At 30.8% G+C, this 25,254-nt stretch overlaps 1 protein-coding gene across 2 annotated transcripts in view; it reads left to right on the forward strand.

The window, feature by feature from the left end:
* LOC140449714 (lipase 3-like) overlaps positions 1 to 25,254 on the forward strand; it is a 109,483-nt gene that overhangs the window by 32,078 nt on the left and 52,151 nt on the right. The gene's annotated exons all lie outside the window — the stretch shown is intronic.

Genomic DNA, 25,254 nt, shown 5'->3' on the forward strand with positions numbered 1-25,254 from the left:
CTGACGGGCCTTTTCTTGTTAAGGTTCGTGCCTTGGATTCCTTTATCGTCATTTTCGTGAGACTTATTAGTTTTTTCGGATGCCTAATTTATTCATATCCTTAATTAGCTCCTCCCTTATTACACTGTCAAAAGCTTTCTTATAGTCAATAAACAGTATATGTGGATTTATTCCCTGCTCGTAACTTTTTTCGACGATTTGCGTTACAATGTGTATTGCATCTATTGTTGACTTACCTTCTCTGAATCCATGTTGGTATTCACCTATTTTTGTTCTAGTTTCTTTTTCTATTCTTTGTCTGATCAAATTAGTTAATATTTTGTACATTGTATTTAATAACGTGATTCCCCTGTAGTTAGTGCATTTCGTCTTGTCGCCTTTTTTAGGGATTGGTATTATCAGACCACAATTCCAGTCGTTAGGCATGCGTTCTTCTTCCCATATTCCGTCTATTAGGTTGTGGATTCTGTGGGCTAGTTCCTCTCCACCTTTCTTGAAGAACTCATTTATAATGTCGTCTAGTCCTGCTGATTTCCTTGTATTTAATCTGTTTATGGTCGGCAATACTTCGCTGTATGAGGGAGGCTCTGATTGTTCTCCATTCCTATTTTCTGTTTGTTCTTCATTTTCTGCGTTTTCAGCATCGTCTTTCTTTTTAAACAGTTCTCTATAGTGTGTTTCCCATTCCATTTTTCCAATATTTGCCGGTATCTCTTTTTTCTCTGTGATTTTATGTATTTGTATAGTCTTGCATTGTCATTACTATTGGCTTCGAGTTCCTGCAGTAATTCTTCGATCCATTTTTTCTTTTTTGTTTTGTAGCATTTGTCTGATTCTTTTTTCTTCTCTTTGTAGTGTAGGAGATCTTCTTGTTTCCCTATGGCCACCCACCTGTGTCTTGCTTTGTCCTTGTCTTTACTAGCTTGCTCGCATTCTTCATCGTCCCAGTCCTTTCTTTTATTGTCTTCCATTAGTCCTATCGTCTCCTCTGCTGTTGTTAAGATACTATCTTTTATGTCTTGCCATGTTTTATCTATGTTCGATGGTTTTAGGACTAGTAGTTTTTCTTCCAATTTAGTGCATAATTTTCTGTTTGCATTATCTGTATTTAGTTTCGACCGATTCCACCTCTTTCTTTTCTTTCTGTCGTTTTTATCTTCAATTTCATGTCACCTATTCCCAAAATGTGATCCGGATTAGCATTGGCTCCCCTGTAAGACCTTACATTCTGGTAAAATTATTCTCCATTTTTTTTGAGATTAGGATGTGGTCTATTTGGTTTCCATCTGTTGTTCCAGGTATTAGACACGTTACTTTGTGCTCTTTTTGTGCTTGAATTGAGTGCTAATAATAAAAGTATTGGTTGCTGCTGCTAGATTACATATTCTTCTGCCATTGTTATTCGTATTTTGATGGGTCGTTTCTTGTCCTGCGATTTATCTTTTCGTGTCTTCTTTCCCTATCTTTACGTTGAAGTCTCCTAACAGGATTAGTATGTCGTTCTTTGGTATTTCTTCGTACAGTTCTTCAAGTTTCTCATAGAATTCATTCTTTTCTTCTTTAGGAGCATTCTCAGTAGTGGCATATATGTTAACAAATGTTAAATTTTCTTGTTTATTTTTCATTCTGATAGTTACCTTTAAAGTTAATAATCTTGTCTCTTACGCTACTACTAACTAGAAAGGCAGTTCCATTGCGCCCCTGTTTGCTTTCACCTGCATAGTACATTGTTTAATTTCTTCTAGCAATTATCCCTTCTCCTGCCCACCTTATTTCTTGTAGCGCTAGTATTCCCATCTTGTATTTTATCATTTCTTTTGGCAACTCTTCCATTTTGCCTGGTCTTAGAAGTGTTTTGATATTCCACGTTCCTATTCTTAGGTTCTTAGGTTCTTAAAGTTAATAATCTTGTCTCTTACGCTATTACTAACTAGAAAGGCAGTTCCATTGCGCCCCTGTTTGCTTTCTCCTGCATAGTACATTGTGTAATTTCTTCTAGAAATCATCCCTTCTCCTGCCCACCTTATTTCTTGTAGCGCTAGTATTCCCATCTTGTATTTTATCATTTCTTTTGCCAACTCTTCCATTTTGCCTGGTCTTAGAAGTGTTTTGATATTCCACGTTCCTATTCTTATTTTTCTATTTTCGTTTTTTGCTTTATTTTGTTTTGTTTTGTTTTTGCGTCTTTTTATACAAAACAGTTTCATGTCAGTATTCATTGCCAACTCCGTTATACTGTCACCGTCTTTTGTTATATTTTTTGTTAGTTTTTGACGCCATATTCATCAATTTTCCTCTTGGATCTATATTATCAGATATGGGAGATCTGTCGTTTATTGTCCTAGCGTTACCCTTCTTCTCTTCAGGTTTCTTCCAGTAATTTACATCTATGCCTTCTAGTTGCTCCAGTGAGAACGCTTCACCATTTATCCATAATTTGTTGTATTTTAATGCGGCTCTGTGTCTTTCCTGGCGTACCATTTTTATGAGCTGGAGATCAGAAAACAATTATAAAACCTAACAATACCAAGACAAATGTCGCAAGCAGAGTGGAACACGCACTTCAATAAAAAACATTCGGACGCAGTAGACCTTATAGAAAGGATAGACAAATTAAGCTTAGCCTAAAAAATCGATAAACAAGCTCTTCTAAGAGCATTGCCAGAGTTGATAGGGGACCATAAGTTGATATGGTACCGAAACTATAACAGAAATTGGAAGTCATGGACAGACTTCAGCGAAGATTTTAAGGAAGCTCTTTATCATAAAGGATATTTGCTACAACTAGAGGAGCAAATCAAAAATAGAATGCAAAAACAAAACAAGTCAGCGGATAGATATATCACAGACGTTCAAACATTAAATAGACGAAAAGGATCTTTTTCCAAAGATCAAGAACTGGAACGAATATATAGAAATATGCTACCGGAATATAAACCTTATAGTCGCCGCCGAGACTTTAAAGATTTAACTTAATTACAAGACTTGACCCAAAAATATAAAGCTGTAGAAGACAAAAAACCCAAAGTAAATCAAAATCTTCAAAGACACTAGGAACGTACAGCCCCAAGAGAGTACTATGCTAAAGGGACGTGCTTTATATGCAAAATGCCAAGTCACATTAGTAAAAATTGCAAAAACCCATGAAAAAATTCTGTTCACGTTGCGGCAAAGATGGAGTATATAGCAGTGACTGCCTGATAAGGCATCAATTAAACGAATAACAGACTGCCTCATTAAAAATCGGGTATAAAACTTGCAAAGCAATAATTGATACAGGAACTATTAAAAATTATGCGGAGACACAATTACACAGGCATACAAGAAGTCTCTAGAAAACTATCAAGCATTCGACTGGTATTAGCTAAACTAAAAAATTCCAGGACTGGCTTTGGAAAAATTAATTTAGCGATTCGTATTAAATATTACACCCTGTATAAATTTTTTTTAAAATGCAATAAGTGATTTTCAAACTACATAAATAGCCAATGAAAACGACATATGCGACAATGTTGTCGCACTTTTATTAAATTTTTAGTGAACGATCAAATCTTACCAAAAATAGAACAACCATAATGAAGTATCAAATTATAAGGTATTAATTTAAACAAATGTTATAAATTTCAAACATTTTAATTAAAATGAGTTCCTACAACATAATCTAATACGTAGAAAATTAACATCTTTACTGTCACTTTGTATTATCTCTACGATAGAATCAATTGTTTTTCAATTTTAAATTTTTACTCATAGATCATATTGGGGCATTATTTTCGATAAATAATAAATTAAATTGATTAAAAAGTCAAACTTCTTGTATGTGTTAGTTTTTGTTGATTGTAAATGATTAAAATTTTATGTCAAATAATAATACATTGCTTCAACTATACTAAATAAAAATAAATCTAAAAAAGTTTAAAATGAAGGTTGGCGTTGACCGTTTGACGTTTCTTGATATTTTATACCCATTGTCATTATTGTCATTATCAATTGTTATTTATGTGTACAAGAATACATATTTCTTCTGTCATATCTACGTTAAGTACATTGTGTTAGTTGTGGTAGAGCTTTTGTTACTTTCGTTCAAAATGCCACATCAGTTTTCGACCACAGAATATGCAGACATAATATTTGTTTATGGATTCTGTAATGGGAATGGTAGGGCTGCTAGTAGAGAATATCGCAGGAGATTTCCTAATCGTCGAACTCCCAGTCATCCAACATTTGGGTCAGTTTTTAATTATTTGCGAGAAAATGGCACTTTTCCTAGTGGAACAACAGAGCGACATGTAGATGAAGCGCAGAAAGATGACATTATGGACGCCGTTACTATGAACCCTACAATAAGCACTAGACAAGTAAGTCGAGAACTCAATGTTACTCAATCAAAAGTAAGTAGTAGTCTTACAAAAAAATAATCTACAAATTGTATACCCATATCACATTCAAATGGTTCAGCGACTACATGCTGGAGATGAGATCGATAGGTTGGAATTTTGTAGATGGATTAACAATAATCGACCAACGCTATACAGGACACTATTTATAGATGAAGCCCAATTTACCAGAGACGGAATAAATAATTCACGAAATTCACATGTGTGGGCAGAAGAAAATCCCCATGCTATTCGAGAACATCGTTCTCAGTTAAGGTTTTCGGTTAACGTGTGGATTGGTGTCATAAATAACCAATTAGTAGGTCCTCACTTTTTTGATGGTCCTTTAACAGGGCAGGTCTATTTGAACTTTTTACAAAATATTTTGCCGAATTTGCTTGCCAACGCGAACGTTGCTATCCGAGGGATGTATTTCAGCATGATGGGGCACCCCCACACTTTTTACTGGCAGTGAGACAACATCTCAATAATGTTTATGGCAACAGGTGGATAGGACGTGCAGGTCCTATTTCGTGGCCTTCAAGATCCCCTGATTTCAATCCCGTTGATTACCATATTTGGGGACGATTGAAGCAACTAGTTTACGCAGTGAATATTAATAACCGACAACAATTAATTGATAGAATTATACATTGTTGTAATACTATTAGAAACGATCCCCAGAGTATCCGTAATTCAATACGTCAATTAACAATTCAGCAACAAAAATGTGTACAGGCTGCAGGGTTCCATTTCGAAAATCTATTTTGAATTATTTTTATTTTGATACCATTATTGTATCTTTTCCAGTTCTAATTTATGGGTTTATCATAACTATGTACATATTTTTAGTTTTTTTTTTAAATTGTTCTTTGTTATTGTTAGTAGTTACTGTTTTTTGTTGTGCAGTGACTCAGTTTATTATTTCAATTAAAATGTTTGAAATTTATAACATTTGTTTAAATTAATTACCTTATAATTTGATACTTCATTATGGTTGTTCTATTTTTGGTAAGATTTGATCATTCACTAAAAATGTAATAAAAGTGCGACAACATTGTCGCATGTGTCGTTTTCATTGGCTATTTATGTAGTTTGAAAATCACTTATTGCATTTTAAAAAAAATATATACAGGGTGTAATATTTAATACGAATCCCTAAATTAATTTTTCCAAAGCCAGTCCTGGAATTTTTTAGTTTAGCTAATACCACTCGAATGCTTGATGGTAGTGTACTGTATCATGCAAAAATTAAAAAAATCAAATGAGCCGTATAAACACTACAGTAAAATGAAATAAATGGTCAATTACACAAATCACCCTGTTAATTAATAAAGAAGAGGACATTTGACATTTTTTAGTGGCCACATGATATGCTCCCTGAGGGACTCTACATATGGTAGAAGTATATAAAGTTCCTCATGACTCACCCTGTATATATATATATATATATATATATATATATATATATATATATATATATATATATATATATATATATATATATATATATATATATATATATATATATATATATATATATATATATATATATATATATATATATATATATATATATATATATATATATCGAGAAAAGCAGACGACCGTCAATCCAAAATAAACTAAGGTACAGAAAACAAAAACAAAATAAGAGCAACAGAGATGGAATTTCTAAGGAGAAGCAGCAGAGTAACAAGAAGAGATAGGATAAATAACATGGAGATTAAGAGGAGAATGGGCATGAACTCCGACATAATAGACTACATCGAACAGAAGAGGTTAACCTGGTACGGACATGTCAGAAGAGCAGACCAAAATCGGTGGATAAATAGAATAACAGAGTGGAGCCCGCTAGGAAGAAGAAAGAGAGGCAGACCCCGAAGATCTTTCAGAGATGAGGTAGACGAAGCAATAAGTAGAAGAAACCTACAGGAAGGGGACTGGCTAAACAGGAAAAATTGGAGAAAACGGTTGAGTGAAGGAATACAGTGAAAACTGTGGAATTCCTTGTATATATATATATATATATATATATATATATATATATATATATATATATATATATATATATATATATATATATATATATATATATATATATATATATATATATATACAGAAAGCATCATCAGTTCATCTAAAAAGATCAATATGAAACCAAACATCCATAGAGAAGTTAAAAAATGTGTGTTACCTTACAAAGACATGTAGCAGTCAATGATGTTAAAAATATGAAAAAGCTTACGAAACTGGACATTTACAGTTAAAGTTGTAAAAAACAATTAATTGAAACTAGGTATAGTTTACAAATTAACAAAATTAGCACAGCAAAAGAACATGTGATAATCATACATGTATATAAAAAAGTTATTATAAAAACTTAAGTAAAAAACATTAAGGTTTATTCATCAACTCATCAATAAGATCTTCTTAGTTCTCCTACACTCCAGAAACTAGCAAAAGCAGAAGCTAAAAGAACTTTCCTTTTGGAGTGTAGGAGAACTAAGAAGATCCCGAGATTTCATAGACACCACTTCCAACATACTCTCATCAACATCAGTTTCTACCAATGACACCCTTTACCGCAGAAGCCAAGCATTAAACAGACAGGTGAAGGCACGGTTACTTAATTTCCGTATTTCTAAGGTTCACACTGATATTAAAATTATTATTTCTCAAATCAATAATGTCACTTCTTTTCTTGATAATCACCTTCCTGACAATTTGTTGGACACTTTTGAGTCATCTCTGCATAAGAAATTTAATTTTGTATATCATAAATCCATGGCACACCTTCGTAAGAAGCTTAATAACTTAGACACTCCCCAATTCAAAAAAAATTTATTTCATCCTAAGTGGATTAAAAATGTATCTAGTATTGAGGTTCCTTAGGACATGCTCAAGTTGTTATCCTTGCGCCCCAAATTTGGCTTACAGCCAACTTTTAGAGATTACTCTGTTAGTAGAATCTTAGCAGATGTGGAAAATATTTTGTCACATGCTGACAATTCTGACCTTTTATCTCTTAGGTCTTCTTCCAATAATATTCTGTTGAATTATTCTAATCGCCCTAGACAACCCATAGCGGAGTTAGATAAGATTTACAGGGAGACTTATTAATGAATGTCACGTATTTATTTAGAATAATTAAGTGTTTTTGTATTTACAGTAATAATTTTTTTAAAATTTTAAACATAAAAATAGTTTTTATATATTAAAATAGATGAGAGACCATGATAAATTTTATCAATATTATAATAGATCTTTGTTGATACAACCTCGTTAAGTTTCTCCCTGATGAAGGACATAACCAATGTCCGAAAGCTTGGAATAAAAATTTAAAAGAGTACACATTTCATTTTTATTGCTGCAAACCCACTATTTAACGTTTACTTCTTTATATATATATATATATATATATATATATATATATATATATATATATATATATATATATATATATATATATATATATATATATATATATATATATATATATATATATATATATATATGTTAATGTGATATTAAAAGTCTGAGGTGCGCCAAGTAATTAATTAGCTAATTAATTAATTAATTAAATTTATTTAAATGATGCAATTATGATTCTATCACACTATTTAATTTTTATCTCAGCGTTTTGCTCGTGCTTCAATATCTATGCTTTACATATGATAGGTAAGGTCCAAAGAATACCAGAATAATAAAAAACATATATGATACAACATTATATATTGAAATACAATTCACACTCAAATATCTTCAATAAAAAATATATCATATAATGATTATCAAAATTTCGTTCTACGTACGTCAACCTTCAAAAAAATTAATGGTATATACAACATAAATTAAAATTTCAAATCAAAATTGTTATTATAAATCTCCTGATCAAAATATTCCTACCTTTTCTAAAACAATTGTTAAAAAATTGTGTTGTTAATAAAAAAAATTGACGAATGGTAAAACTATCTCTCTGATGATAAGTTGTCCAAATCCTTGTTCCTTGTAGCCTACACTATTTATTCTTAGCAGTCCCCTAGGTAATCAGTAATCTTACAACAAATTATTGCGAGCCTATCGTCTTTAATGATCCACTTCAAATGCACGTATCGTTCAAATGATGCTAGCCTCTTCTCCTTTCGATAAACTAAATTTTTCGTTCTGGTCTGAACAGTGACTCTTGGAATATAAGTAGAAAATATAACTTACAACATTTTGCTGGATCAGCTTCCGTCAGATACACTTACTCCACTAAAACTCACAAACATTCACTTCTACTGCTTACTACCTCTGGGGAACCACCAGAGAACAACAACTGTTCGCCTTAAACCCTTGGAAACAACTGATTATCTTTTTTCCCTCAAAAATCTAGCTAAGCTCTAATTCCTACATACCTATCCCTCTTTTTACAGTCTCCTCCAATCAGAGTTCGTCACACTTATCCCCATCTACCATTTAGATAACAAACAACAATTTTACCTACAATTATAAATTTCCTAAAAACTATTAACATGCTAATCGGTTTCTACAAATTCTTAAAAACTAACGGAGAATTATATTTTCTAAATATTTATATTTTATTGTCTTATTCACTCTATATCGACGTACAATTCTATTTATTTTATTTAAATTTTGTTTACTACAGGTAATCCAGGATAATGGACTTCCATTTCTTCGAAATATCTTTTATAGTTTATTAGTTGAATTATTTGAATTATTATATTTTGTACTTTGAAATATATTAAAAGCAAACCAATATTATTTTAAATTTTACATAGGTTAACAACTTTCCTTCTTCTTCTTCTGGTTCCTATCCGTTTCGGATGTTGGAAATCATATTGGAAATCATGACCTTGCTCGCTGCGGCTCGAAACAGCTCCGTTGAGGTTTTCTTAAACCATGTTCTTAAATTCCGCAGCCATGATATTCTCCTTCTACCGGGTCCTCGCTTACCTTTGACTTTACCTTGCAATATAGACTGCAGCAGGGAGTAACGGTGCTGATTTCTCATAACGTGTCCCAGATATTGCAATTTTATGCGTTTGATCGTAAACACAATCTCTGGTTCCTTCTTCATTTTTTCTAGAACTTCCTTGTTCGTGATCCTTGCTGTCCATGATATTCTCAGCATTCTTCTATAAAGCCACATCTCAAATGCTTCAAGTTTTTTAATAGTGGTGTCTGTAAGCGTCGATGCCTTCGCCCCGTACAACAACACAGAGAAAACATAGCATCTCAAATGTCTCATTTTTGTATCCAGGGATATGTTGTGACTTTTGAAGATGGCGCTCATTTTGTTAAAGACCGTTCTTGCCTTTCCTATGCGGCACTTTATTTCCTGTACATTGCTCCACTGTTCGTTTATAATAGTTCCCAGGTAGCAATACTGTTTTACTCGCTCTCCCATTATTGTATAGATGAGCCACATTTATATTCTCCTTGCTGACAATCATTTGTTTGGTTTTGTGGGTATTAATGTTTAGTCCGTACTGTTGACTGTACTCGTTTATTCTGTCCATTAGCCTCTGAAGTCCCTCTAAACTATCTGCTATCACCATGGTGTCGTCGGCATATCTAACATTGTTTACTCTTTCACCATTTAGAAGGATGCCTTCGTCTATTCCGTAAAGAGCCTCGTTAAAAATTTTTTCTGAGTACATATTAAATATCAACGGCGATAGAATACATCCCTGTCTAACTCCGCGTAGTATTTTTATGTGATCTGTTTCTTCTCCGTTAATTTTCATGTATGCGGTCTGATTCCAGTATAGTTCTGAAATTATTCTGAGGTCTTTGTCATCCAGGTCTGCTTCTTTTAAAATGTTTATCATCTTTTGATGTTGAACTCTGTCAAATGCCTTTTCATAGTCGATCAAGCACGCGTATACGTCGCAGTTAACGTCCCTGCATCTTTGAATCAGTACCTGTACTCCGAAAAGTGTCTCTCTGGTACCCACTGCGTTAATGAAGCCGAACTGTCTGTCTGATATTTGTTCCTCGCACTTCTTATAAATTCTTCCATGGATGACTCTAAGAAACAGTTTCAACATGTGGCTCATTAGGCTGATTGTTCGATATTCTTCGCACTTTTTAGCCCCCTGTTTTTTAGGTATCGCTATGAATTCTGATTCTAGCCATTTATCAGGGATGATTCCTGTATTGTATATTTTATTGAAGACAGCCGTGATCCAATTTATTCCTTCATCCTCCAAGAGTTTCCAGACCAATGTTTCCATCCAACAACTTTCCAGATAAAACTAATCATAACAATATACATATATATATATATATATATATATATATATATATATATATATATATATATATATATATATATATATATATATATATATATATTGATATAATTGGTGTTTATAGGAAATAATTTATAAGTTACACTACTAGATAATATTAGATATAAAAAGTATTTGGTTATTTTAATAAGTTATATACTAGAGAATTTTATAAAAATATATTTATGTGAGGGCAGTTTTAAGAAATTAGCATATAATAATTGTAAAAAGTTGTATTTTAATAATTATAATACTGTAGATATATTTAAGTGAGCCATGTGCATAGGCAACCAACTATACAATGAAGTGACGTTTAAGTAATGGTTGCGAATATAAAGTGTGGTTATAATAATATGTTGTTTAAAACGTGAAGTTTATTAAATTAGAGTGTTAGTTACTAATTTAAGTGTATATTCTGATCTGAAAAGCCTAAATGTCAACAAAATTCTCGATAGAAAAGTAAGGAATTCTCTAGATCACCGGAGATTGCTTTGTTTGCGAAATGGACTGTTCCAGAAAATTCAGACATGTAGGAGATGGAACAAAATCGAACATGATTTCTTGCTAGATGATTCTGGAACATGGAAAAAGATATAAATACCCGGTGATTTGTATTCAAGGCATCAGTTATGAGTTACAGTTACTATGAATCCAGTTTAGTATGAAAGTTAGTTAGAGTTCATTCAGTTAATAAGAAGAATTCAAATCAGTTACAGTTTAGTCAGAATTAGGAATAAAGTATAAAGTATGTAATAATCGGTGATTTAGTATTAAAATTTGATAATATTGGAAAGTATATTAGAAGAATATTGGTTGGATATTGGAAGAAATTAAAAATTATATTATGATTGGAGATTAGTATAAATCAACTTATGATAATTATATGGTGATTGGATATTGGTATATTGAAAAGAAGAATAAATATGAATGCTGTTTGCTGGTTTGCTTGGTGGTTTATAAATGCTTAAGAAGAAATATATTTTAAATTGGTGGAAGCTGATAATTGGAAAAAGTAATTTCACAAAAACAAGGATAACCGAAGCACGAAGACATTGAGTGGTGATTAGAATCTATATAGTGGAAAACAGTTCATTTAGGCATTCAGTGACAGAAAGGTACAAAATTTTGTTAATATAATTTAGTTAGTGTCATAACAATTTCAATTTTGAAGATAGTTTGTTTAAATTTTACATTGTCTATAGAATTTAATTAGTTTCATAAGAATTTCAATTTAAAGTTAGTTTATTTTAAATTTACATTGGCTAGGTTAGATATATATGTGTGTTTCATAATAGATATAATAAAGATAATTTAAAAAAGTACTTACAAACTAATTCTTTGAGAACCGCGATAAAAACCCTATATATATATATATATATATATATATATATATATATATATATATATATATATATATATATATATATATATATAGATATATATATATACATATATATATATATATATATATATATATATATATATATACATATATATATATATATATATATATATATATATATATATATATATATATATATATATATATATATTAGTAAAAAACACTCATTGCTCATCATTCACAAATAATACATCATAACAATTTGGCGCCCACCGCGGGGCTCTCTATTTAAAAGAATTAGTTTGGGAAGATAAGTGCTCTCATATAATTAAATTAATTATCAGTAGAAAGAAAAAATTATAGATTTTATTTTTAATTATATTTGAACAAGTAAAGTCTCAAAATGTCTTAAGGAAAGAAAGGTACAAGAAGCAAAAAGAATGAAGAAGATGTTGAAGTAGAAACACAACCTGTACAAGAGGAGATTTTAGTTCAAGCTCCACAAGATACTGCAGAAATGAATCCAGAAAGAGAGGAAAATGTCAATATGGCAGCTTTGATGTCATTAATGCTGCAGATGAACAAGATAATGGAAGAGAATTCAAAAGAAGTCAAAGAAGACATGAAAAAAATGGAACAGAAAATGAAAGAGAATACGAAAAAAATGGAAGAGAACACGAAAAAAATGGAAGAAAATTATAGAAAATTAGAAAAGAAAATAGAAGATAATAATAATAAAATTGTAAAACAAATAGATAAAAAACTTAAAGCTGCAGAGAAAAAGTAGCAAATGAAATAAAAAATATACGGAATGACTACAAGAAAAGGATAGAAAATGAGAGGACAGAAGTAAAGAGGATTATTCAAGATAATAAGATAGATATAGAACAGAAAATAGAGTTGCAGAAATGTAACTTAGAAGTAAAAATTAACGAAGACAGGAGAAACACAGAAAAAAAATTAGACGATATACAACAAAATATCCAAATAAATAGTAATCAAATAAGAAATGTGGAACAGAGAATAGATGATATTTCACAAATGAGAGACATAGGGAGACCTTACTTAAATTTAACAAATGAGACTGGGATTAAATTCTCTGGTAATATAAAAAATTTGCATCCTAGAGTATACATAAATAGTTTAAAACATAAATTAAGATTAGTGAATAATATTAATGATATTAAAGATTATATATGAATGACTTTAAATGACAATGCAGCAACTTGGTTTGCTAGTATTGAAAATGATTTAGATAATTTTCAAACATTTGAAAATAAATTTTTAAATTATTATTGGGGTGAATTAGAGCAAGCCAAGTTTAGAGAAATTCTATATTTTGAAAAGTATAATCACAATTTAAAATCAAATATGTTAGATTATGCATTGAAACTGATAACAGTTGCAAAATATTTAGAACCACCACTTAGAGAGGATGAGACGGTCTTAAATGTATCTAGACATTTTGATGCTGATGTTGTGCAAACAGTAACTGTACAAAATATTCAAACAATAGAGAGTTTTATTAATTTTATTCAAAGAATACAAAGAGGTAATATGACAAATAATAATAACAACAATAGAAAAGACAATAATAAATTTCAATATACTAAGAATGATAATCAACAATATAGACAATCATATAACAATAATACTAGATATGGTGATAATTTACAAAATTTTAATAATAATAACAGTAATCAAAATAGACAGAATTGTAATAACAATACTAGTTATAATAGACAACATTTTAATAACAGTACTAATAATAATAGACAAGATTTTAACAATAGAAGAAATACAGAGCGACCTAACTATAACAGACAGGTAAATTGTGTTCGAAGGAATAGGAGCTGCGAAGACAGGGAACGAAATCGTACAAGGCAAGAAAATGTGAGTAGAAGTCATAGTAGGGAAAGACATAGGACATCAGATCCAAGTGGTCAGATACAATCTGACAATTCTAATAATCAAAATTTTGTTCAGCAAACTTGCTGAATTACAAGTTGGGCCATTGCTATTATGAAAAACCTTCTGAATTTATTTCTCTAGATGAAGATAAAATTATTGAATCTATTAATTTAATTTATATAAATGCTTTGGCCAAAGATAAAATGATTAAGATTATGATATATACTGGTTCAGAAACTACTTTAGTCTCGCAGAATTTTATTTTTAATACATTAAAACTACCAGATACAATAAAGATTCCAAAAATTAAAATTGGTGGTGCAAATAATAAGAAGTTGGGTGAAATTGATCCAATTGATAGCCAATTTTAAAATTAATATTCTTAATAAAGAAATTAATATGCAAGGATTTATTGTCAAGGATTTATGTGTTGATATATTAATGGGAAATAATGAATTGGAAAAGAAGAAAGTAAAGATAGATTTTGAAGAAAAAATGGTAACTTTGGAAGGGCAAATAATTAAATTTATGCAGAAAGATGAGGTGGAAGGAGGAATAAGAGTTGATAGAATATTATTAAAAGAAAATAATGATGTTTATGAAGAAGAAATATATTTTGATGATAGGGAAATGTCCCAAAAGAATGTAAAGAATAATTATTGTAGTGAATTGGAAAATTGGAAGCAAGGAATAATGAGTACAAAATGAAGAATAATTTTATTTGTAAAGAAGAAGATATGATAAAAGTTTTAAATTGCCCTGAAGAATATAAATCAATAGTCGTTTCCATATTGCAGCAACACAAGGGACTTGTCAATAAAGAAAATAGAATTGCACAAAATTATATCCATAGTATAAAAGTTAAAGAAGAAAAAGATTTTAAAACAAAATCATACCCAATACCATATAAATACAGAGAAGAAGTAAACATAACGATTAATAATATGTTAGAAGATGAAATCTTTGAGAAGGCAGATACACGTTTTATAAACCCTATAGTAGTAGTACGTAAAAGATCAGGTGAAATCAGGTTATGTTTGGATGCAAGGAATATTAACAAGATTACTGAAAAGCAATTTGAAGCACCAATGAGTATAGATGAAATACTAGGAAGAATTACAGGAATGTCATTTTTCACTAAAATCGATTTACAGCATAGTTTCTGGTTAATACCTCTAGAAAGAAAAAGTAGACAGTATACAGGATTTCAGATAGATGGAGTAGTATATCAATTCAAAGTAGTACCATTTGGACTTCAATCATCTTGCAGTGCTCTATGTAGGTGTCTTCATGATATTTTAGATAAATATGAACATTTTGTAATTCACTACATTGATGATATATTAATTTTTTCTAAAACTGCTGAAGATCGTGAGAAACACCTAAAAATTATAATCAACAGATTAGACAAAGTTGGACTAAAAATAAATCAAGAAAAATGTACATTTTTTCAAAAAGAAGTAATATATCTAGGTTATAAACTTAATACTAAGGGAATAGAAATGGATCCAGAACGGACACAGGTCATTCAGGAATATAAAACACCACACAATTTAAAAACTTTAAGAGGATTTATTGGAATAATTAATTATTATAAAAGGATGATACCAGATCTAAGTATAAAAGAAATTCCATTACTTGAACTACTAAAAAAAGGTGTAAAATGGAGATGGGATCAGAGAAGAGAACTAGCATTCCAAGAAATTAAAAATATTTTTCTGTCAAATTTAAAAATATACTATCCTGACTACACACAGACATTCATATTAAGAACAGATGCATCCATAGAGAGATTTTCAGGGGTATTATTACAAATACATGATGGGGTCGAACACCCAATACAATTCATTTCAAGAATTACAAAGCCACATGAAAAGGGTTACTCAGTTTCAGAATTAGAACTAGCAAGTATCATACACTGTGTCACAAAATTAAGATTTTATTTGTTGGGTAATGAATTTACTATAGAAACAGATCACAGATTCAAGAATTACAAAGCTACATGAAAAGGGTTACTCAGTTTCAGAATTAGAACTAGCAAGTATCATACACTGTGTCACAAAATTAAGATTTTATTTGTTGGGAAATGAATTTACTATAGAAACAGATCACCAAGCTTTAACATGTATATTAAATAACAAATATGGAAACAGTAGAATACATCGGTGGAGTCTAATATTGAGTGAATACTCTTTTGAAATCAAATACATTTCTGGAAAATCCAATATAGTGGCAGATGCTCTATCAAGGTTAGAAAATACATCACAAAAAGGGCAGCGAACAATAAAAATTGGATTAAATCAATTAGTAGAAAGTACTGGATTATATTCTAAAGAAGAAATTATAAGAGATCAGATCAATTTGACTGAAAAACAAGAAGTCCTTAAGCAAGATGGAGTTTATTATAAAATAATAAATGGCATACATGCAACATGTTACATGGCAACAATTACATGCATATTGGTTCAAGAAAGCTATGGATGCTATTTAGGGACAATTATTTTGCAAAGAATGACATAAGTATAGCAAAAGAAATTACTACCCAATGCCAAATATGTCAAATAAACAAAGAAAAGAATTTCAAAAACCAGAACACATATAGATCTAATGTTGTATATGAAAAACTAAATACAGTGTCCATGGATTTTATCTCAAATTTAGTTCCAAGTCCAACAGGAAAAAAGCATATACTAGTGATAGTTGATTTATACACAAAATTTATTAAACTATATCCCTGCTCAAGAACAAATGTTAAAACATTGAAATTATATATTAATCAATTTTTCGAAGAAATAGGACCATTTAGAAATTGCATAATAGATAATGCTACATATTTTAACAACCAAAAATTTCGGGCATTTTGTGAGAAAAAGGGAATCAACATTCATTTTACAAGTATCAGACATCCTCAGGCAAATCCTGCAGAAAGATATATTAAAGAAGTTATAAAATATTTAAGAATAGTATGCCAGAATCAACATGAAACGTGGCAGCAACATATACCACAAGTAGAATATTTTTTAAATAATACACATAATTTAAATACAGAGGAAGTACCAAAATATTTAATGTTTGGCCATATAGGAAACAGAAAATGGATTAATGAATATAATCAGGATATGTTAGAACAAGTAATGCAGAAAGTGAATAACCGAATTAGGAGGAAAGCTGAAAAATATATCAGAAGACAAAATCAAAAAATAAAAAAACCAATCACATTTCAAAAAGGAGATAAAGTGTTAATTCGTTCACTTAGAAAAAGTAATGTTAAAGAAAACCGTTGTAAGAAATTACAACCAATGTTTGAAGGTCCATACAGAATTGAAAATCAGAATGGACTAAATAGTTATGTGTTAATAGATACAGATAATAGACCTAGAGGAATTTTTCATATCAATGACATAAATTTAAATATTATGAAGAGAATGAATAATGTTTTCTCTACTTTTAACACTAATAATAACAACACTAATAGCTTACTGATAGATCCATTTAATAGATAGATGGTAGATTTCTTTGTTATGAATCAATTTGACATCATACTTGATGATTTTGTACATATGGAAATTATTTGTGCCCTAAAAATCATAATTTGGGGTTAGATACTAAATAGATTCTATAAATGTTTTGCTAAAAATAATATAAAAAGTGAAAAACTTACCAATTCATATTGATGAAAGTTATTTTGAACGGAAATATGGAAAATGAATTGAAGCAATTCCTAGATTTTGTCTATAAAGAAACTTAACAATATGGACACTTAGCTTATCTTTATTCATTGTGAAATGTAAACACAAAAACTTCCATTTGACATGACAGTTTGACGTAGACATGGAAACATAGGCGTACTTAATAGAGCAATTTTTAAATAAGAAATTAAATTAGTGGACAAGAAAATTAACCCTTAACTACAGACATACCATTATTAGTACGTAACAACAGAGACCCGGTATTTTTTACCGGTCATTATAAAATTGAGTCAAAATATAAAGTTAATAAAAAAACACAAAAAAAATACATTATGTATTTTTCTGTAGTGTCTAGATATAGGAGAACTGGTGAAATGAGTTATTTTAGTGATAAAATACAAGATTTGTAAAAAATAATCTAATAAGCGATAATTTTGGTAACATTTTTGGTCCATTGAAACAAACAGCCATAATTGCCTTGAAAAAAAATTTTGATTTTTTTTAAACAAATAAACCTAATATATAATCATAAAGGAAACATAAAATAGTATTAACGAAAATCTATACATTCATGTAAAAAAAACTGCAAGAGATTAAGTTGTCAAAAAAATTAAGTGGCACATTCCTTGCAAACTCTTGCCGTGCATTGTAAACATATCGGAATCTTGCACGTTATGCAAATATGGGTGGTTTTTCTTTCTTTTTTGACAGGACATCTTTTGCACGTTGTTCTTTTATTTTAATCAAATGGTAGGACTTCAAATGGAGTATCCATTTGAAGTATACGGTGCATAGAAAATCTGACGTCACGTGGCATATTCGAATTTTGGAACCTACGTTTCATTTCTTGCTGTACCAGCATCATTCCTAGTTGTTTGTTGTAATCATAGCGATCCATTGTTTCATTATCTCGATATGCTTGGTGAACGATAAACGAATTGACAGATGCTATGTCTAAAAGTCTGAAGAAAATGGCCATGGTCCAACGACGAGTTCTGCGACTAGATGAATAGATACTGCACTTCTGGTCTAAACTGTCTACACCTCCTTTTGTTAAATTATAATGCGCAATTATTTCTGGCTTGTTGGTCTTTACATCATTTATTTGGTTATAGTGCATTGATGATACCAGCAAAACAGCTTTGTTCTTTTTTGGAACATGGGACAATAATGTTATATCACTAGTAAATCCATAAAGAGACGAGTCTATTTGCCTGTGCCTATTTGGTAAAAACGAAGGTGGAATTTCAGCTTTATTTTTTTTTAAAGTTCCCACAAATGTAAGCTTTTTGGTTTTCAAGACATTAACTAGTTGTATTGATGAAAACCAATTATCCGCTGTGATGTTGCGATTGGTATTAAAAAGAGGTTGTGCAAGCTTTATCACTGCCTGTGTAGGTTTAGCATATTTTTTTAAGTCGTCACTAAGATCATACCCATCAGAGTCTTTTCCACAGTATATATATGCATTTTGGAGGTACCCGGTCCTCGCATCTGTTAATGCCATAATCTTGATCCCGTACTTAGCAGGTTTGGCAGGCATATACATTTTAAATCTTCATCTGCCTCGAAATGCAACTAGCATCTCATCTACACACACATTTAGACCTACAGTGTATACAGTTTGACAGTTAAAAATAAATGCATTAAACACTTCTGATATAGCAGCTAACGGATCTTGTTTTAGCCGTTCGTTTCTGTTTTGGGAATTATCAAACCTTAAGCAGGTGAGAACTATTAGAAATCGGTTAGCATTTGTGACACATCTGAAAATATCTCGACCAGATCCATCAGTGGCAAAAACAGATCTGACTTGTTCGTGGTTTGATTTAAAAACTGAGGTCAGTATCAATAATCCCAACATAGCTTTTAATTCGATAATGCCCATGTCTCGAAGATCAGATTTATTAGCACTATTTTTATATTTTTCCCTTATGTTACTAATTTTTGCATTAGTTGAGTTCAGAATTAAATTTAGAATATTATCGTCAAGGAAAAGGCTCCATACTTCTTCAGGATTAGCAGAGTAGGAAGTGCGACTTTTTAGACCTGGACATTTAACAACTAGGTTATGTTGCAATGTTCGAGTATGTTTAGGTACTGCAGGATCTACAGACCATTTGAAGCGATTTTTACCATAAATATAATTTGAACTTAAGTCAGCTTCAGGGTAGATATTTCCTAATTCTTCATCGTCCACTTCGATTTCTGATTCACTATCGTGGTCTGATGGTAAATACTCTTCATCTGAATCAGCATCACTACTTGTGCCAGAATCAATTTCCTCATTCCATTTTTGCAAAATTTCCTCAAAATTTTTATCACCAAATTTAACCCTTTTTGAAGGTCCAGGATAACTTTCAGAGTCCATTTCTTTACTTTTTACTAAAAACACAAAAATATTATAAACAGTTCATATTTTACAAATATAAATTTTGTAGTACCCATATAAGACTAATTTAAAAATACTTACTCAATCACAGACCCCGGGTAAATTTTACCGGTTAAGATTTTTGATGTCCGTTACGAAAAAAAATATTCACAATACAAGCCGACCGCTTTGACTAGCACTGTTATACAAACTGCCCGAGAGGTACTGAGACGCACAAAACTGCAAGTGGTGGGGTTTCCACGAAATCCCCGTTTTGGGACCACCCACCGGTAAAAAATACCGGATGTCTGTAGTTAAGGGTTAATATTTAAAAAAATAATAAGTAAATTATTTATTTTAAATATTATTTTGGGGTATTGATATGATTGGTGTTTATAGAAAATATTTAATAAGTTATATACTAGAGAATTTTATAAAAATATATTTATGTGAGGGCAGTTTTAAGAAATTAGCATATAATAATTGTAAAAAGTTGTATTTTAATAATTATAATATTGTAGATATATTTAAGTGAGCCATGTGCATAGGCAACCAACTATACAATGAAGTGACATTTAAGTATTGGTTGCGAATATAAAGTGTGGTTATAATAATATGTTGTTTAAAATGTGTAGTTTATTAAATTAGAGTGTTAGTTACTAATTTAAGTGTATATTCTGATCTGAAAAGCCTAAATGTTAACAAAATTCTCGATAGAAAAGTAAGGAATTCTCTAGATCACCGGAGATGGCTTTGTTTGCGAAATGGACTGTTCCAGAAAATTCAGACATGTAGGAGATGGAACAAAATCGAACATGATTTCTTGCTAGATGATTCTGGAACATGGAAAAAGATATAAATACCCGGTGATTTGGATTCAAGGCATCAGTTATGAGTTACAGTTACTATGAATCCAGTTTAGTATGAAAGTTAGTTAGAGTTCATTCAGTTAGTAAGAAGAATTCAGATCAGTTACAGTTTAGTCAGAATTAGGAAGAAAGTATAAAGTATGTAATAATCGGTGATTTAGTATTAAAATTTGATAATATTGGAAAGTGTATTAGAAGAATATTGGTTGGATATTGGAAGAAATTAAAAATTATATTATGATTGGAGATTAGTATAAATCAACTTATGATAATTATATGGTGATTGGATATTGGTATATTGAAAATAAGAATAAATATAAATGCTGTTTGCTGGTTTGCTTGGTGGTTTATAAATGCTTAAGAAGAAATATATTTTAAATTGGTGGAAGCTGATAATTGGAAAAAGTAATTTCACAAAAACAAGGATAACCGAAGCACGAAGACATTGAGTGGTGATTAGAATCTATATAGTGGAAAACAGTTCATTTAGGCATTCAGTGACAGAAAGGTACAAAATTTTGTTAATATAATTTAGTTAGTGTCATAACAATTTCAATTTTGAAGATAGTTTGTTTAAATTTTACATTGTCTATAGAATTTAATTAGTTTCATAAGAATTTCAATTTAAATATAGTTTATTTTAAATTTACATTGGCTAGGTTAGATATATATGTGTGTTTCATAATAGATATAATAAAGATAATTTAAAAAATTACTTACAAACTAATTCTTTGAGAACCGCGATAAAAACCCTATACATATATACACTCGCGATCATAAAATCCGGGTCATCTTGAAAATTTCAAGTTTCTTAAATATTTTTGCCTCTGGTGCAGTTATGTTTTTTTTTTGGCTAATGTATTTTTTATTTGTCATCAATGTTTGTTTTGAAAGAAAAAAAATGGTTTTTTATTGTTTTTATTGAAAAAAACAGAAAACAAATCAAATTGTTGATAAAACAGACATACGAAAAAAATGGAAAATACAGAACGTGATAAAAAATCAGTGAAATTTCAATGACCAATATCGTGTATTGCCTTCCCTTGCTCTAATAACCTCTTGCAGACGACGGGGCATACTCTCAATTTTTCTCCGGATTACATGTTTTGGTATGTTATTCCACTCTCTCACTAACAGATCCTTAAGCTCCTGTGCGTTGTTAGGAGGAGGTGTATGGGTTTGAATACGTTTTTTCAAATCGTCCCAGAGATGTTCGATAGGATTCAGGTCCTGAGACCTAGCTGGCCAGGGTACCCTCGTAATTCCAACTTCGTCCAAGTATTACATACTGATCTTGGCAACGTGCGGTCGCACGTGGTCCTGCATAAAAACGGCGTTTTTTCCAAGCCCTGCCATGTTGGGCATAACATGTTCTTCCGGAATCTCCGTAATATACCTTCGTGCAGTTAGGGACCCATTTTCGATGAAGGGTAATTTTGTGTGGAAGTCGGAAGATATACCTCCCCAAGCCATGACCGAGCCTCCACCAAATGGCATTCTTGGAGCAATGCAAACTTGTGAAAATCGTTCACCGGTTCTCCTCCAAACTCTTACACGTCCATCGGATCCAGTTAGGCAGAAACGGCATTCATCTGAGAATAACACTATGCTACAATCGTTAATTCCCCAATGCGCGTATTGTCGAGCAAAAGCTAGTCGTGCAACTCGAGGCACCCGGCGAAGTGGCGGTCCTCTAGCCATTACCCAAGAAGATAGTCAAGAAGAACGAAGTCTTCTTCTGACTGTTGCAACACTAAAATTGCGATTTCGTACTTCCTCTAGACGATTTTGATGCATAACCGCAATTGAGGTCCGGTTTCGTAAAGCCTGAAACACAAGGAAATGGTCATCTAGTGCCTTGGTCGTTCTTCTTCGTCCAGAGCCAGGTCGCCTGGTTAGCAAATTTGCCTCCTGAAAGCGTTGAAGCACTCGTTGAACCGTAGAAAGGCTTACGCCTTTCTTTAAGAACAGTTCTTGCGACTTGCCGTTGAGTGTGACCGTCTTCCACAAGTGCAACAATTTGTGCCGTTTCAACAACAGTCAAAGGCATTTTTGTCAAAAAATAAACACTAATAATGGCACTAATAAACACTAATGGTGGCAATAATAAACGTTTGTCCGTTGCATTTGAACAGAAAGTCGAAGTACAAACGAGACATTTAAAACAAGCGGAGTTACAGGTAGCGTTCATTTTGGGAAGTGTGCACTTTACCGCGAAATCGGCACTATTGGAATTCTTTGTTACAAAGGAAACCGCAACAATTCTGAGAAACATGCATTAGTTTGTATTTGTGTTATTATTATTTACGATAAAGCTCGTTAAAAATTAAATATCGGTGATTTTCAAGGTGACCCGGATTTTATGATCGCGAGTGTATATTAGTAAAAAACACTCATTGCTCATCATTCACAAATAATACATCATAACAATATATATGTATATATATATATATATATATATATATATATATATATATATATATATATATATATATACAAAACTCAAATATTTGGGTGTGCAGCGGAAGATAGGACAAAGAAGTACTCTTTTTAGTTAACCAAGCTTTCGCAAATCTTTATTTGCATCATCAGGGTGCTACAATAAACAAAATTAGTACAAAATACAGAAAAGAATTATTTTGCATCTTACACTAATTGAGGTTAGTTGTCGTGATGTTTATTAAATGAAATGTGCAACTCATTTGATCCCTACAAATGTAGCACCCTGATGATGCAAATAAAGATTGCGCGAAAGCTTGGTTAACTAAAAAGAGTACTTCTTTGTCCTATCTTCCGCTGCACACCCAAATATTTGAGTTTTGTATTCTATTTGATCAGCGTTGATGACAAGCGTTTATCGCTTTTTCAGTATATATATATATATATATATATATATATATATATATATATATATATATATATATATATATATATATTAGAAGTGATTATTTCGACTAAAAAATAATTTATAAATACGTTCGAATTATCGGGTAAAGTGGTCTGTAATGAAAATCTTTCTTTTTACTAAGATACACAATATTTCGCTATTTATTTAATAGATTCCTCAGGAGTAAACTAAAACAATTTGAACATTACAAAAAAATGGCGTACAAACACTTTTTAAAACACTCACAGAAATTAAAAGATTTCGCAAATAATTTCATAAATAATGTGAATATTTGAAATATTGACATTCAATATTTCAAATACTTCAATGTCAGTTTTTATTTGCGAAATCTTTTAATTCCTGTGAGTGTTTTAAAAAGTATTTGTACGCCATGTTTTGTAATGTTCAAATTGTTTTAGTTTACTCCTGAGGAAGCCATTAAATAAATAGCGAAATATTGAGTATCTTAGAAAAAAGAAAGATTTTCATTACAGATCACTTTACCCGATAATTCGAACGTATTTATATATATATTGTTGTGATTTGCTCAAACTGTATGTTTATAATATTTCTTTTTTTAACAAATTAATATGGTATTTCAGGGCTCTTTTACTTATTAAAAAACAAAACGTGGCTTCAAAGTATTTTTTGCTAGTTGCCTTTGAGGAAAAAAGGATAGACAATAGGAAAATAAAATTAAAGCACAATTATGACTTACAAAGCAAATGTTATATTAAAAAAATCAATCAAATAATAAAAGTAAAAATTGTGAATAAACATAAATATACCATATACAATGATTAGAATAAAAATCTCATACATCCACAATTATCAATCCAAATTAATTAAGCTTATATGCAAATCTAAAATTTCTTAATTTTAGTGACTCCAAAAAATTATCATGTATTATAATTCTCAAAAAAACCAACAAAAAAACGAATAACTCTAATTTAAATGAGTGGTCGTGATTGAAAGCCTCTGTTTCTAAAAATGACGAAACTAACCTTTTGTTCCCAAAATTGATGACTTTACCTCCCTCTCCTTTGATTGTGCCTTGTTTACCTTGCTCGTACCTTTTAGTTTCTCCAGAATACTCCTGCTAACCTCCTCTGCTCCAAATAAATAAACTATTCCTCTCCAGACACAAGGATATCTCAACTAATCGACTTGGTCCAGTATAAAACTATACATCTGCTTATTACTTACAGCTTGTCAGTTATTTCTTCTATCTGCTACCACAGTTGAAACTCTTTCCTGCAAACACAAATACAACTTTTCGCAATCTAGACTTTTTTTAAAAAAACTTGGCTAATTAGCAACGTCGTCTCCACAAAAAAAAAACTATAGTATACTCGCCCGATATTCAATTCACAATGCCTTCCTTTCTCTTGGAAAACTTTATCTAACTTTCTCCTATCCAATAATCCGTTGGTCATCTAATAAACATTTTCAATTTCTAGAGAAAGAAAGAAAATTACCTCTCACAAACAATTTACAAACCTACCCTATT

The sequence above is a fragment of the Diabrotica undecimpunctata genome, chromosome 9 (genome assembly GCF_040954645.1).
Source record: "Diabrotica undecimpunctata isolate CICGRU chromosome 9, icDiaUnde3, whole genome shotgun sequence".
Classification (NCBI taxonomy): Eukaryota; Metazoa; Arthropoda; class Insecta; order Coleoptera; family Chrysomelidae; genus Diabrotica; species Diabrotica undecimpunctata.